The sequence below is a fragment of the Brachionichthys hirsutus genome, chromosome 19, assembly GCF_040956055.1.
Source record: "Brachionichthys hirsutus isolate HB-005 chromosome 19, CSIRO-AGI_Bhir_v1, whole genome shotgun sequence".
NCBI lineage: Eukaryota > Metazoa > Chordata > Actinopteri > Lophiiformes > Brachionichthyidae > Brachionichthys > Brachionichthys hirsutus.
In genome coordinates this window covers 11,579,516-11,594,006 of record NC_090915.1, presented here as the reverse complement: position 1 = coordinate 11,594,006, position 14,491 = coordinate 11,579,516, and the positions used below count along the sequence as shown (strand labels likewise).

At 40.9% G+C, this 14,491-nt stretch overlaps 1 long non-coding RNA gene across 1 annotated transcript; it reads right to left on the bottom strand.

Moving 5' to 3' along the window:
• Nucleotides 1–3,366: 3,366 nt before the first annotated feature.
• Nucleotides 3,367–6,383, bottom strand: LOC137908134 (uncharacterized). Its single transcript, XR_011105961.1, has 3 exons — nt 6,356–6,383; nt 3,523–3,630; nt 3,367–3,411 (listed from the first exon to the last, which is right to left on the bottom strand). It is a non-coding gene; the product is annotated as an uncharacterized lncRNA (long non-coding RNA).
• Nucleotides 6,384–14,491: the final 8,108 nt, after the last annotated feature.

Sequence of the window (14,491 nt, the reverse complement as noted above, 5' to 3'; positions counted from 1 at the left end):
CAATGCAATGACGCAAGCACCTGGAGAATGTAAGTGCAACTCACCATGGGCCCCTCAGGGCCAGAATCTCCCCGGGAACCCATGGTCCCCACAGGCCCCTGATATGAAAAGAACAACAGAGGGGTAAGCAATGGCAACACAACGTGTCCTCTGTCCTTCATGGTCAAACAGACACCTTCTCAACTCCTCACATTATCTGTGTGAACAGAAATAAAGCGTGTTTCTTGAGGCTGAAACACACTGATAGCTCTAACCAGCACCTTAAGTAATTTATTCATGACATAACAATGGAGAACATCCACTAAAAAAAGTCAACCTGTCGAATTGTTATTTTATTTTTGAATGGGAGATTTCATAATTTTTTTGTGTGAAAATATTTGGAGCAGGTTTTGATTTTCAGGATTTTTCATTAAACTCCATGCGCTTAAAGTGCATCCAGACAAACTCACGGGATCTCCTTTAGGTCCAGGAGCGCCGATCAGTCCCGGGAGACCCTGTCACAAAGCACATACAGTATCAGCGTAATACTTCAATGGCTGCAAAGTCAATGAAGTATTACGCAACACCTCAACAACCACAGTCTTCAAGGTCTTGACCTTGTCAGGCGTAACCCTAACCCTGTACTCACTTGGGTTCCTCTGAGTCCGGGGGGTCCTCTCTGTCCCTCCAAACCTGGAGGCCCCTAGTAACACATTTTAAATCAAACAGTGTCTAAACATTTCCTGCAAGTCAAATAGCTGTAGCAAATATAACTTCACAAGAAGTATACCTGCGGGCCTTTGGGGCCGACGCTGCCAGCGGGGCCCAGGTCTCCCTGAAAGGAACAATAAACTACTGATCTATGAAAGCACTTAGAGGCGCAGCTTCAGACCAGAACTTTCTAGGCATAAACTACAACACTAATGCTTACATTCACTCCATTTATTATTGACACATTTTTTTTAATCTTAAATGCAATTTGTTTTCAAAAAATTGCCTAAAAAGACAACTTGAGTTTTGTCACGACTTTTTACCTCAATTTTCTGACAAGTTCATGCTGAACTCGGGAACACATCATGGTACTCATGGCTAAATTACTACAACAACATCCCCAAACATTCTACCTCAATGCCACGTGTGAGATTTCTCAATGAGGAAAGATTCATTTAGATTTTTTATTTTAATTTGTAATCTTACCCTTGAGCCATTAAAGCCTTGAGCACCAACTTCTCCTGCAAAACCTGGTGCACCCTGCCATGAAAACAATCAAATCTAAATATTTGCATTCATTTGTTGACAGTAACGCGTACTAATCTGGACGTCTGCTTACCGGTGGCCCTGGCAGACCTGGGGGGGCATCCAGTCCACTCTCCCCCTTATAAAAACACGTTTATAAAACCATCAATAATGCATTCAATTTTTAGTTATTATAGAATATAAACAGACATTCAAATCCAATATTAAATACCTCAGATAAACCAAACCCTCAGCCAGCAACCTTTTAAGGGAGTACCTAAAATATTGGGTTTTTATTTGGTGTGGTAATAAATTCCATAAGCCAGCGTAAGACAAATCAAATGTGCCCAATGATGTGTTGACGCTCAGGATTTAAAGATTTCCTTTGAGAAGGTAATTGGCAATAGTTTGTTAGACATTGTATTAAATTGCTGTTTCGTAAATCGTACATGAAAGAGCATACCTGAAGCTTGTGTCATTTATAAATGCACTAAATGTGCTCTTAAGGACATTTTTAAGAATAATAGTATTATTTTAAGATGTTGTGTTGTCTAACCCTAACCCTAACCCTTAATATACAAGGAATGATAGGAAACAGGGAAGAAGAGAAAATTGTATTGCGAAAATTGTACTGTTAAATGTCGATGATTTATGTACTAAGGACTTTCAACGGAAACAAGACCGCAAGGGCTTTTTAGAAATGCTCCTCTTAGACAGGATGTTTGACTGTACTTGTACTGTAATACATACTACTGTGTGACTGTATTTGTACGCTAACATTCTATCTAATAAATATATTCATCATCATCATCAAAGTGATAAGAAATGCACTAAATTAACATTTAGTGGAATCGACTGGCATGACCGCAGCGCTTCTGAAGAATGACCTTTTACTTTTTTATTGTGAATGTAAGGATTAACACATGGTTAACGCAATAAAGGAACAACAAAGAAAATAAAGACAGAACAAGTGCCTTAAGATTAAGGACAATTTATTACAGACATCACTCACGTCTGGTCCAATGGGACCTTCTGGTCCACATCTGCCTTGGACCCCCTGAGGCCCCTGTGGACAAGATTCATGTATTCAATGACAAAGAAATAACAACACATCATTAAAACACACAGAAGGCACAACATTATCTGGGATGATTAGCCAATCAGACGACTTCCAAAAGGTCAGCGTGCACGTGCTAATAATATGAGGGCTGAGATTCTGGCTTCATGCCAAGAAGAATCAAAGATCAAAAAGAGACTGGATTACAGATTTAAAAGGCTACAGGATTGAGTGTTGTCTCACAAACTCCTCCAGCTGGATGGGTAAGACATGTTACACCAGGACGGCCCTTAATGTTAAATTTAAACTCTCATCCAGTAGTGCATGAAGATGAACATACATAAGCAGCTCAGTGTCATGGATAAAGCAGATGGGGGGGGGGTGTATTAACATCCTACTTTCCTTTGATAATGAAAATAATGTCAAACACACAAACACAAAGGAGAGTACAGGACACTCACTCGTGGTCCGACAGAACCAGGCGGGCCTGGCTCACCAGTTGAGCCCTCAAACACAAAAAGCAGATTATTACACAATCCCACCCTGTCCTAGAAGCTACAGGCAGTACAACGGAACCATTGATGGATTCTGGCTGTTTGATTAATGCTGGCCAACATGAGTCGTTCAGGTAAGAAAAACGTTTTAAAATACTTGAAAAATGTAAATTGAATATTCAGTACCTTCACACCAGGTTCACCAACTTCTCCAGTTGGACCGTTGGGACCAATGAAACCCTGCAGCCGTAGGGAAGAACAACATTAAGAACAACGTTAAGATAATGCCAGTCTCATTATATTCGGCTTACAAGAGTTTAAATATTATTTAAAGCAGATCATGAACTACATAACTCATAAAAATGCCAGCTTTTTCTCTTCAGCAGAAAATAGTTGAGCATAATTGCGATTGCATTTGGGAGGTGATCACGACTTCATTAACGGACCCATATACAGTTTTTCTTGCTGAAGAGCTGAAAGGTAAGTTTATACACGTTTAACCTTACCTTTTATGGCTCCAATTTCACAATTGGTAAATCTAAAACTTAAATGAGATTAAATAAACAGCAGTGGTGCCATTCCCTTCCTCACCTCATCACCTCGTTCCCCTGTGGCCCCTCGCGTTCCCCTGTAACCCCAGGGACCCTGAAATAAATAGAATAATACAATAATTGCAATAACAATAACTTCCAAGCTGAAACACAGGATGCAGTTTGTGTAATATTTGCAGTATATTTTAAAGATAGACGTGCCCACCTGCGAACCAGGAGCACCAGGCGGCCCTGGCAGGCCATCTTTACCATCCTCGCCATCTCTCCCTGGTGGCCCTGCCTTTCCCGGACGGCCCCTGTGACCCCACTCTCCCTATTGACAACAGAAAGTGTTTAAAGAACTGTTACACTTTTTAAAATCAGCCTATCTGGCAATTTAATTAGGAAACCCCGTGAATTCAAAACTGACAAAGTAAAAGTCAAAGAAGTGCAAGAAGAACCCTAATGAGCTTCTCACTGGGAAAGTGACATTATAAATTACACATTTGTATAATGAGGACCCCCCCCAACAGAGCTTTTCATCAGGTTGATGAGGCGCTACTTGAACAAAAATTGTTGCATACAATAGCTGGCTGAAGAAGGTGGAAAGCATTCATGCATTCACAGTTGATGACGGAAGAGCCTGTGGTGGGAGCTCAGGGAGTCACCAAAATATCCTGCTCTCATTGTCATTGGTCTATCATAAAAGGGAGGCTGAAGACATCATCCAGTTGTGATGATTTGAAAAGCTGGTTTGGTGTTTCTGCTTGATTTTCAAAATGACAACTGATTAACAATTTCATCATCTGTAAACTGCCCGTATAAAATTGAATTTTGATCACTGTTGAGTTGGTGATTCAGGGTTTCTTGGTGGTGGGAATAAATGGTGGTGGGGGGGGGGGTATTTTTCTTTCACTTTCTTTCTGTCACTCTTCTCACCCATATCTCCCTGATGAGGCTCAATTGATGAATTTGAAATTCAGCGGGGCATTGTCTGTCATTGTGCAGCCATTCATTATTTGTGAATGTCATTTTCTTCCCCCGAGATTGATTTATTCCCATTTTTTTAGAGCACGTAAAGGAAAAGGATTAGATTGCAAAAATAATGCTATTTATTCTGTGACCTATTTTGGGTGAGTACAGAGCCCTCGGTTTACAAAACTACAAATTAAAACTACAAACTACAAATTAAAATCTTACATCTGGAAATATGAGATTAATTACGTTGTTTTAACAGCCGTGTACTAGTTTCATATTTTAACCTTGGTGTTTTAATGCAGGCTACATACATATATCTATATTCTGTGCTGTACAAAAACTAGTTGATAGTTGAACAAGGGAGTCCAACTATCCGACACCACACCATTAACAACTCTATTCCTCTGACGACACTTCACACAATAAGTGCCGACAGCCTCAACGTTTCCACAGCATCAAACTGAACTTCAAGGACTCATGTTTCCATGTCTCCAAATGGCTTTTAAATTCAGCTAAATGTACCATGACGAGCTTTTCAGCCAAAACAAATTGCATCCAAGGTTTTCAAATACGATGTGAAGTTGCACAATATGGCAAGACGTGAGAGAATGAGAAACCTATGACATAACGCGAGACAAATTAAGACAACTGTGCAATCGAATTTAGACTCCAATATTGAAGTAATCCTTTCATCGCTCATTCCCTCAATATGAGAATGATTACCTCACAGGGAGTTTCCCCACTCCCTTTAACCACACCAGATTGGCTCCAACATCTATGTTACGCTTCATTTAACTTGACAGTCAATCGCTGGATCCAAGGGCGGGTTTATTTTTACAAAATCATCATGTATGGGCAGTCGTTAAATTAAATACCTCAGAAATTAATTTTCAATTTTGAGCAACATCAAAAATTTCCAGTGAGACCGAATTTGTCATACTCTATTTATGGGAAAATAAACATAAAATGTCCATATATCTTTACTGATCCATTCAAAGTGACTTTTTTATTGCAACTACGAGCCTCATTTAACATCAGGGTCAGAAGTGACTGCGGTTGGAACTCCGTATGAAATCCTTTTACAATAATTGTCGATCATTAAATAGACAAACTCCGTGCAGGGAGACGCAGACGTAGTCGAGAATCTAATGAGGATTTCTATTTCAAACTGGCTGGCCATGTGATATCATTTCAGATTGAATATAATTATAATTTCAAATTAGGTGATTAGAAATTATTATTTATTTCAATAACTGATGTTTAAACTTCATGGTAGATTTTAGATTTGAATTGTACCATGAAGGACAGAAAATATTAAAAGTTTGTTTCAAAACAAATTTAAATTCAGATACAAGAGAAGAGGGTGATGCGTAAACGAGGGAAGCACTTCAAACCGCTTCTGTTTCCTGTGCACAGGAGAAACATAGATCTGGTGGAGCAGTGCGGCATCAGCCCAATGTTTGGTCCTCAGAGCTGCTAGTTCATGGAACATAGCCCGGCTTGACTTGCGTCACACTGAGGCCGATGATGGAACTGCACGTATGCCTGGCTCAGTGTTTGCTTCGTGTGCCATCCATGCCACTTTGCATGCACCTTGGTGTTCAGCGGACACAAACTAAGGTTAAATGGACAGGGTGGAGGCTTGTGACCTCACACGATGAAGACAGCGCTTTGGGCGTTTCTCATTTTAATCAAATGAACTGGCATGAGCTGAGAAGAGCATGCGGTGGACTCAGTTATTTTCAACAATTTTACCTACCACATCGAAACTTTTTTTGGAATTCAAATTGTAATAAATCCAGTGATTCTACAACGATAAAGACATATAAAAGGAATTCAAAGGAATAAGAGGAACACATTTTGTCTCATCTAGCTTGACAGGCCGCTCGGGCTACCGTATCTGGCTGTTGGCCACTGTTTTCACCCTTTATCAAATCCTTTGATGACAACCCATTACCCTGAAAATGCATTTTCTGAATATCAAAATCCTAACTTGAGAGTTGAGTTTTAAAATAAATAAATAAATAAAATATATTTTGAAAGTCAGACTTGAATCAGGAGGGGCTGGTTTAGTTGCTCACCATCTCTCCTGGGATCCCAGGTTGTCCTCGGTCCCCATGTTCACCAGGTGGCCCCTAAGAAGGAAAGGAAAAATGTTATGATTCTATCATTTAGAATAAATGGACAGTGAGAAAATGATTCAAAAGTGTACAGTGTCCAGATTTTTTAATTCTATTTATAATTGTGTGTGTCCTCCTCTAACCGGTATTCCGGGTCTGCCCATCTCTCCCGGTGGCCCAGCAGGGCCCTCCTCATTCTGCAAGCTCACAAAGAGGACCCCAGCTTCAGGTCAGCAGGAACTGACAAAACAACTAAATCCCCAACAACAAAGTGAATCACGTGTCACATCATACTTACAGGCCAACCACTGCGAAGCAACTGGTAGAATCTGGTTTTCTACAAGGGAAATAGAAATGCTCTGGTTATTTTACACAATGAAAGCAAATGAGAACAGAAGATCTATCATTGTCTAATCACTGATCCCCATTCAGCATGACTGGAGGTATGTGATTGACCTCTGCGAGTTGGTCACATTATCTAGCACAGTCATTCCCTTCACAGAAGACAAATGGACTTATGCCATATAATACCAGACTTGCAGCTGTCCATCACATTGACTTACTGATGGATCGGTTCTACAGCATCAAGCTGCGGCAGAGAGATGAAACAGATTAGGTCTTCCACAGATCACCACTGCAGGATCAAAGGTTTAACAGATAGTCGTGGGGATCTTATGGAACTTCTGGGACTACAAGAAACATTTAACGTCCAGTGTCTCTTTGAGGTAACTGACAATGAAATGTTAAAGACCTTACGGACAGAAAAGCGACAGAAAGTCGCCTTATCAAAGGAATTCGACTAGAGACACAGTTTGTTTAAAGGAACACGAGGGACCGGGCGAGGTTACCAATATTTGCATGAAGAAATGCATGGCAGAGTTCTGCACACAATGTGCAGACAAGGGGAAAGTCCCTCCGATTGAAAGAAAATGTCTTTGCAAACTCTAAAATCAGAGCGTTAGATAATATATATTTAGACATTCTAGTACCCAATGCATTCCAAACACTACTTATTGTTGGCCAGAATTCCAAATCAATCATAATATCCCCATTTTTGTTTCAAATACAAAAGATAATACAATCATTTTAATTCACACTACCTACTTTATATATATATATATATATATATATATAAATTCTATACAAAGATGTATGACAAAAATTAGAAGATATTTATGCTATTATTTCATTAAATATTTTCTTTAAAAAATAAAGCTTAAATCACATTGTGCTTACCTGAAAAGCAGTCCATTCCTCGACTGTGTTCTTCCACAGATAGAAGCTTGGTAAACCTGCTGGTCCTGGAGGTCCGTGCTCCCCCTTCCTTCCTGGATTCCCAACAGGGCCCCTCTTGCCCTGTGAAAGATTGAAACAAAGTGCTACTGGCCAGCCATGGTGATTAAAAATATGCTTTAATTTAGGCAATGCATGGAATCATTAGCACTGCCTTGGCTAACATATCAAGAAGACTTGAAGGAACATTTGAGCTCTGGTGTAAATTAAAACAAGACACAACCTCAGACACCCTTTCAGAGGTGCAGGTAACCGAGACCATTATGCTGTAAACAAAGTTCTCTTACCTGATTGCCTTTAAACCCAGGCAGGCCACGCTCACCGCAAAGTCCCTTTGAAAACAGTAACAGTAACGTGTATAAACACATTCAAAAGACAATAACACACAAAGGATACACAAAAGATTTCATCACCCATCAAACAAACAGCTGTACGGTTGGAAATCTATGGAGTTTGGGTATCTTTCACAATTCATCACCATCCATTCTCCATCCTCTTTCAGATGAGACAATCAACAGGATGACTTCCTTCAGGTTCTCTACAGGGTTCTTCAATCGTATTTGAGTGATTCTGTGGATTATATGGCAGAATGCCTCTAGAGACTGACCCAGATGTGACCAGATGTGCAGTTTGTTTCCATTTCTGTCAGTCCCGTATGTTACGGACTGGTGCGAGAGGACCCCAAGAAACAGAGGACGGAGACAGTACAAACGTGACTATAAGCTTTACTGTAATGTTCATCAGCCGAGTCACTATCCCGGAGCTGCGCACGGGTTACGGGGTGGCTGGAGCCCAACGAAAATATCTTGTTAAACAAAAAGGCACAGCCAAAAGAACAAACCAAATAAGCAAGCTCAAAATACAAAACTCTAACAAAGGCAGATCCTCGGGATGAGGAGCGGCAGAAAGACGTTCTGTACGCCGACTGGGAACAGCGGGCGGAGCAGGGCTTATGAAGGCCGGTCGTAATCAGCCTCAGGTGTGTCTGGGATGAGAGGCTGAGAACAGGTGTGAGTCGTAGGCCAATCAGCCAGTGCAGCCACATGACCCTCACACCGTAGGCTTTGATGACCTACGTCTAACAGCAGCCACCTTCTCACTGGATAGTGTGAAGTGACTTTACAGATCGTTTACTTTAGCGGCTATAGGTCCTGATTGTCCCATTTCATAACGCTTTGACGAACCGCTGAGACTTCCTGACCGAGCATTTCCCATAGTGCTCGGCTCGCATTATCAATTTACCTGAGCGGTGCCAATATCCCTGATCAGATTCAGACGGTAGCGGTTTCAGAACAGCTCATTTGCTGGAGTGTATTTTTTTTAGCAAAACGCTTCTTCTTTTTGTTTTGTTTTTACATCTCATCTAACAACAGATAACTCAGATATTATCATGCAAAGGTAGTGTTCTTCCACGAGGAAACGAGCATTAGCCTTAATCATTAATGTCGAATTTCTCTTTTTACATTTTATCTCATTTATTTTCATGTTCATATTTTATTGTCTGTATTGCTTTGTTGTTTCTCACTTATGTACTTTCTGCAAAGCGACGTTGACTGTCTAGAAAAGCGCTAAATAAAATGCATTATTAATACAATAAAGGCAAAAAAATGTAGATCTCACGGCACAATTTAGACATCACGAGCCAAAGACAAAGTCTTGCTGTCTTTCAGTTGTTTGGAAAAATAGTATTGAATACAGTGATATATGTTACATTAAAGCAAGGACAATCAGCCATACAGACACTCACTTCTTCCCCTGGAGGACCCATTGGGCCTGGCGGGCCTCTCTGGAGGCGGTACGTTTTACCATCTGAGCCCAGCACCAGGTCTCTGTCTCGGTGTGTAACAGTCACAATGCCAGGTTGCTCCTTTCTGCGCAGCCTACCACCGTGATCAGCTCTAGACTCAGTGGTGAAGGGGCTCCTCTCCCTCGCTGCTGCTGTTGTAGATAGATCAGAGATGGTGACACGAGGGGCAGATGAGACAGGCCGGGACCTTTCGTCTGTCTCCTTGCTCAATTTACTGGAATCTGTCGATGTTCTCGGGTCTGAAGCCATTTCTGGACGTACTGGCGGATCACTGATGCCATTAGATGGTTTTCCAGAGAACAGTGTAGACGTCCTCACGTGGGCGTCTGTCTTTTTGTCTGTCATAATGTTATCCTCCAATAATTTCGGTGACATCTCAGGCTTCCTCTTCTGGGTTTCATTTCTGGACGGCCTCCACTGAGAATGTACTTTTCCACCATTTTGGAAGACCGGGTCTAACAAGTCTGTGTCTTCGTCTACCACAAAGACATCCCCTCGGCCTACCATAACTCTGGACCGATTGACTCCTGAAGGCACTGTCCCATCCCCTCGAGGTCTCCCTTGTCGTGGAAAGACATTCTGTTGAGAAAACAATCACAAGTGGAGGGCATTCAAGAACAGACGGAATTTGTGATTATTTTTTTTGCATGACGTTTTGATGTCTGTGTATAGCTATATTGATCGTAAGTCTCTCCCAAATAATATGCACAAAGTGACAACACAAATTACTCACATAAATGTCAGGTTAATGAAGACCGTCCTTGTACCAAATAAATGGAGTAGTAAGTTCAATGTTCTCAGAAACAAAGTACAATAGTACAACAAATTACTTTTTAAAAAAGGAGTGCCATCTCACACACAAATATAAATGTTAAGCCATGTTTAAAGCCAAAGGGTGAGAAGTCAATATAAAAACATGAACTCGTTTTATTGGTTTATCCTCTGATGCAACGCCTGATTTTTCCTTTAATGATGATTAAATGATTATAACAGACATTTATACACCCAACAGCAAGGTCTCTCATTCCCACAGCAGTTTGGGGCCAGATTTCCTTTCTGCTGGAAATCGGATCAGATGTCTCGTTTGCTCAGGCGTCCGATGAAAGCGTCAAAGTACTCCAGTTCTGCCAACACCATCAACTAGTGACAAATCTGACCTCTTTTACAGGACAGAACAAAAGAGCATAAATTACATGAAAAATAAATACATGTTTATTCCCAAAAAACTGCATGAGAATCGTGGGTAAAAACCTTTAAAGAAATGTGCGATATGTGTGAAACCACACCGGTTACACTAGGTGCGAAGAAAAACTTAATACATGTTTTTTCAGATCAAATTTAATCTGAGATAAATCTAATTTAAAAAATTACAATTATTTGGAAACTAAAATTTATACTTGGAAAAGAATAATTTTCCAGCAAACACACAAGTTTTACACACACACTGCAATAATAAATTAAATATAAATAAAATAAGATAAATAAATAAGAAGACGTTAGTGTGCGACCACAGGATGCTGGATTTAGGTGAAACCCTCCATGCGCAGTGTTCATGAAAGCTCCTTGTCATAATTGTACTACTGCCAATTAACCGTTACCAAATTGCATTACGGCCTTTGAAGAACTGCTTTGTGCCATACATTATGTTGTTCTGTTTATTGTTTCTGCTTTATTCTAGCCCATTTTTATTTTGAGTTGTCTCGTTTTTCTATTGTTTATTAGTTATGAACGCTCATTGTTGCACCAATAGGGTCTGAGAGAAACGGAATGTCAATCCTCTGTCTAGTACATGCTGCAGAAAAAACAATAAAGGAAACGTTGAACTGAGAGCATTCTCAACCAATGTGGGAAAACATTGCTGATTAGATTTACATTATATGTTGGTGGGCCTGCAGGCAATTATTTTATAGAATGAAACTGCTGTGTCGTCAACTCCTCAGGAGTCAGTCTGCTCGAGTAATGTTATGAGTAATGAGACGCCTATGATTTCTCAATGCCCGACACAAGCGCTGCAGGCTGTGCCACCATCAGTTCGTACAGACAATAAACACTCTGCCCTACAATCAAATGGAAAGGTCGGTAAATCTACCTACGACTCAGGTATGTGCAGGTTCCCAGACTGGCTTGGTCTTGCAAGCAGCAGTAAGGAATCTAGCCTGGAAAATTACACAATAGCATACAAGCTATGTGTCCAGAATAATATAAATAAATAAAAACTATTAAGAAAAGCAAATCTTTATTTGTGATTATTAACATGAATAAGCCCCAAAACACAAAATGAACTTCTTTTTGTGTGCTTGTCATCTGGGCTGCCATGTGCAGCAGACAAATGAGCATGTGACTCGATTCTGGTTCAGTAGTTCAGCAGGTTGAGCTCAGCATTAACACCATCATTGTCGGGGAGTTTATTGCCAGCAGGACCTCCCATGTGAAACTTTACACTGACCACTATACGGGGTATGAGAACACAAATCAGGACAGTTCTCGTCAGTCTAACCCTGACCTTTAAAAATCAATTTCCCGAGAGATGCAGACACAAACGTTAAAGCAATAGCCATTCTGAGAGGATAAGCATTTCATTGTTGTAAAATCTGCCAAAGCATTGCCAGGTGCAGAAGAAGGCATTAGAACAATCTGCACTTCATTTTTCATCCTGATTTTTGTCAAAGGAACAAAAGAAAATGAGAATGCGCGAGGAGGTACCTGGCTTCCCTTCTGTTTCCCTTTTCCTTGCACATGCAATCCACCTAAATCCAGGAGCAAGAATCCCATCAGTGCGTACAATCCAACATGGTAAAACATGGCTGCAGGAGACTGCAGGTCTGTCAGCATAACTCCATTTACATTGTACTCACAGGCAGGACTCTGTGCAGGAGGCCGATCCAGCATCCGACTGACACGCTCAGACACCTACCAGGTACACGCCCTTCAGCTAGTGTCGACCATGGGATACACTGAATACACTGCATCTGGCATGACAGCAGCTCAGCCCACTAAGCCTTAGGGTGGGCTCTGTGAAAGCTGAAAACTACAACCTCGCTAAATCCAGCGTATGCATTTATTCTTTACTAAGGGAAATCATCATAGTTGGAAAAACTATTTGAGGGGAGGGTTTCAATAACAATTCTCTGAGGCTGACCGGATTATATTCAGATAGCAGACCTCCCTGGGAGGAACGATCACATTTGGGCTGCTCTCTGTCACTGGAGCTACTCTATCAATTTGGAACAAATGTAGCGGTGTCCTCGTCCACATGCTAATACATAAACACAACTAGTCAAGTTAAAGGATGCATGGGATACTGGTATTAAGGATTTTGAGGAGATTAGGGAAGACATCCTGGCAGGGGCATAACAGCAAGAGGATGATTTGGGGTAACACAGATGCAGGGGAAATCAAGAATTCTAAACAACACCCAGAGTCCAGACATATCTTTGTCCTCCCCCAGTAGCTTCCAGAGATCACTGCCGTCTGTGCTAAAAACATAACTGTCTCATCTTCAGTGTGTGACCTGGACTGTAGGGGTCTAAGTGCTCATGAAAAGAAACAGGAACAAGCAGCTGCTGAAGAAGCACTCCTGTAAAGAACATAACATCAAATATATCCCATACCCAATTAAACTTTTGGACAGGACAATTATTAGCTTGGGCATGTTGAGGCATTGAGAAAACAACCGTGGCTGGAACTCCATCTTGGGTGATGAAACCACCCCCAACTTTACCTGCCATCCTGATTCCCCCTTGCCAAAGTACTAAAATGCTCTAATTTTGTCATCACAGTCACCCGAGTTGAATTACAGAGAATATATGTGGTGGGATTTGATAAAAATAAAAGGTTGTTGGACAACATATTGCAGTAGTGGAGGCGAGGACTACCCCTCAGAAACACCACCAAAAGATGGTGTCGGCCCATCCATCACATTTACAACAGCATAACATAATTTCACTCCATGTGTAGCTCACAGGAAAACCCATCAATTGTTGATTTGTATGCACAGTCAGGGGGCACAGAGGAGGATGCTATAGAGGGAGGCCATCAGATGGACAAGATGCAAACAGTCAGACATAGTGTACAATTAGAGTCACATTCAGGCAACAAAAAGAAATGCATAGATAAGATAGATAGTATCCAAGGACTCAGGTGGTGTTGATCAGTCCTAACCCCCTAATAGTGAATATGAGCAAACTAATTTGAAGATCTTCAAAGTTCAAAGACACCTAAAAATGTAGAACAAAATGCAACCTGAACAAATCACATATGAGATTAATACATTTATGGCCCCAACAAAAGCATCTGTGGGATTTCACTGAATTCTGTTTTGTTTCCCAAGGGGATGTGATTAGACCCTCTCTGGTTACATACATTCGAGCATACGGACCAGGGTAACCCTTTGTGGCCCCATTGGCTAGGACTTCCAGAATGGAAAAGCAGAAACAGATGAAAGAGGAGACAGATAATGAAAACGAGATGCAGCCTGCCGACAGAATTTTGTTGAAGCTTGTTCCTGCAAACATTCTCTGCAACACGAAACAGCAGGTCTTTGTCCTCCTCTGCATCATGACAAAGGCATCCAGGTGCTTTCAGGAAGGACCGTGCCAGCACTGCATGGCATGTTCTAATGTGATTTATTCCTTCTTCCTTCTGGATCTAGTCTGCGCCACTGTATTTTGCCAGATCACTGCTAATTTCTGAGCCACTTTGTATGAAATTAAACTGATAATTCAAACCATTTGAATGGCAATAAATTGCCAAGCAGAAGGACTTCATTATAGCCACATTTTAAAAGTACAGATTCCAGACGAGCGCTTCATTCTGTGTGTGCCACTATGAATACGTTTTCGTTTGGTAACAGTTTGTTGCAATCATAAAATAGATTTTGAAATGTAAGCCAGATCAAGCGTACCAACCACTTTCAATATTTACCGTCAATATTCCAGACTAAATTGTTTCAGACAACAAAGACTAACTAGGAGAGGCAAACTGATAAGCCATTACAC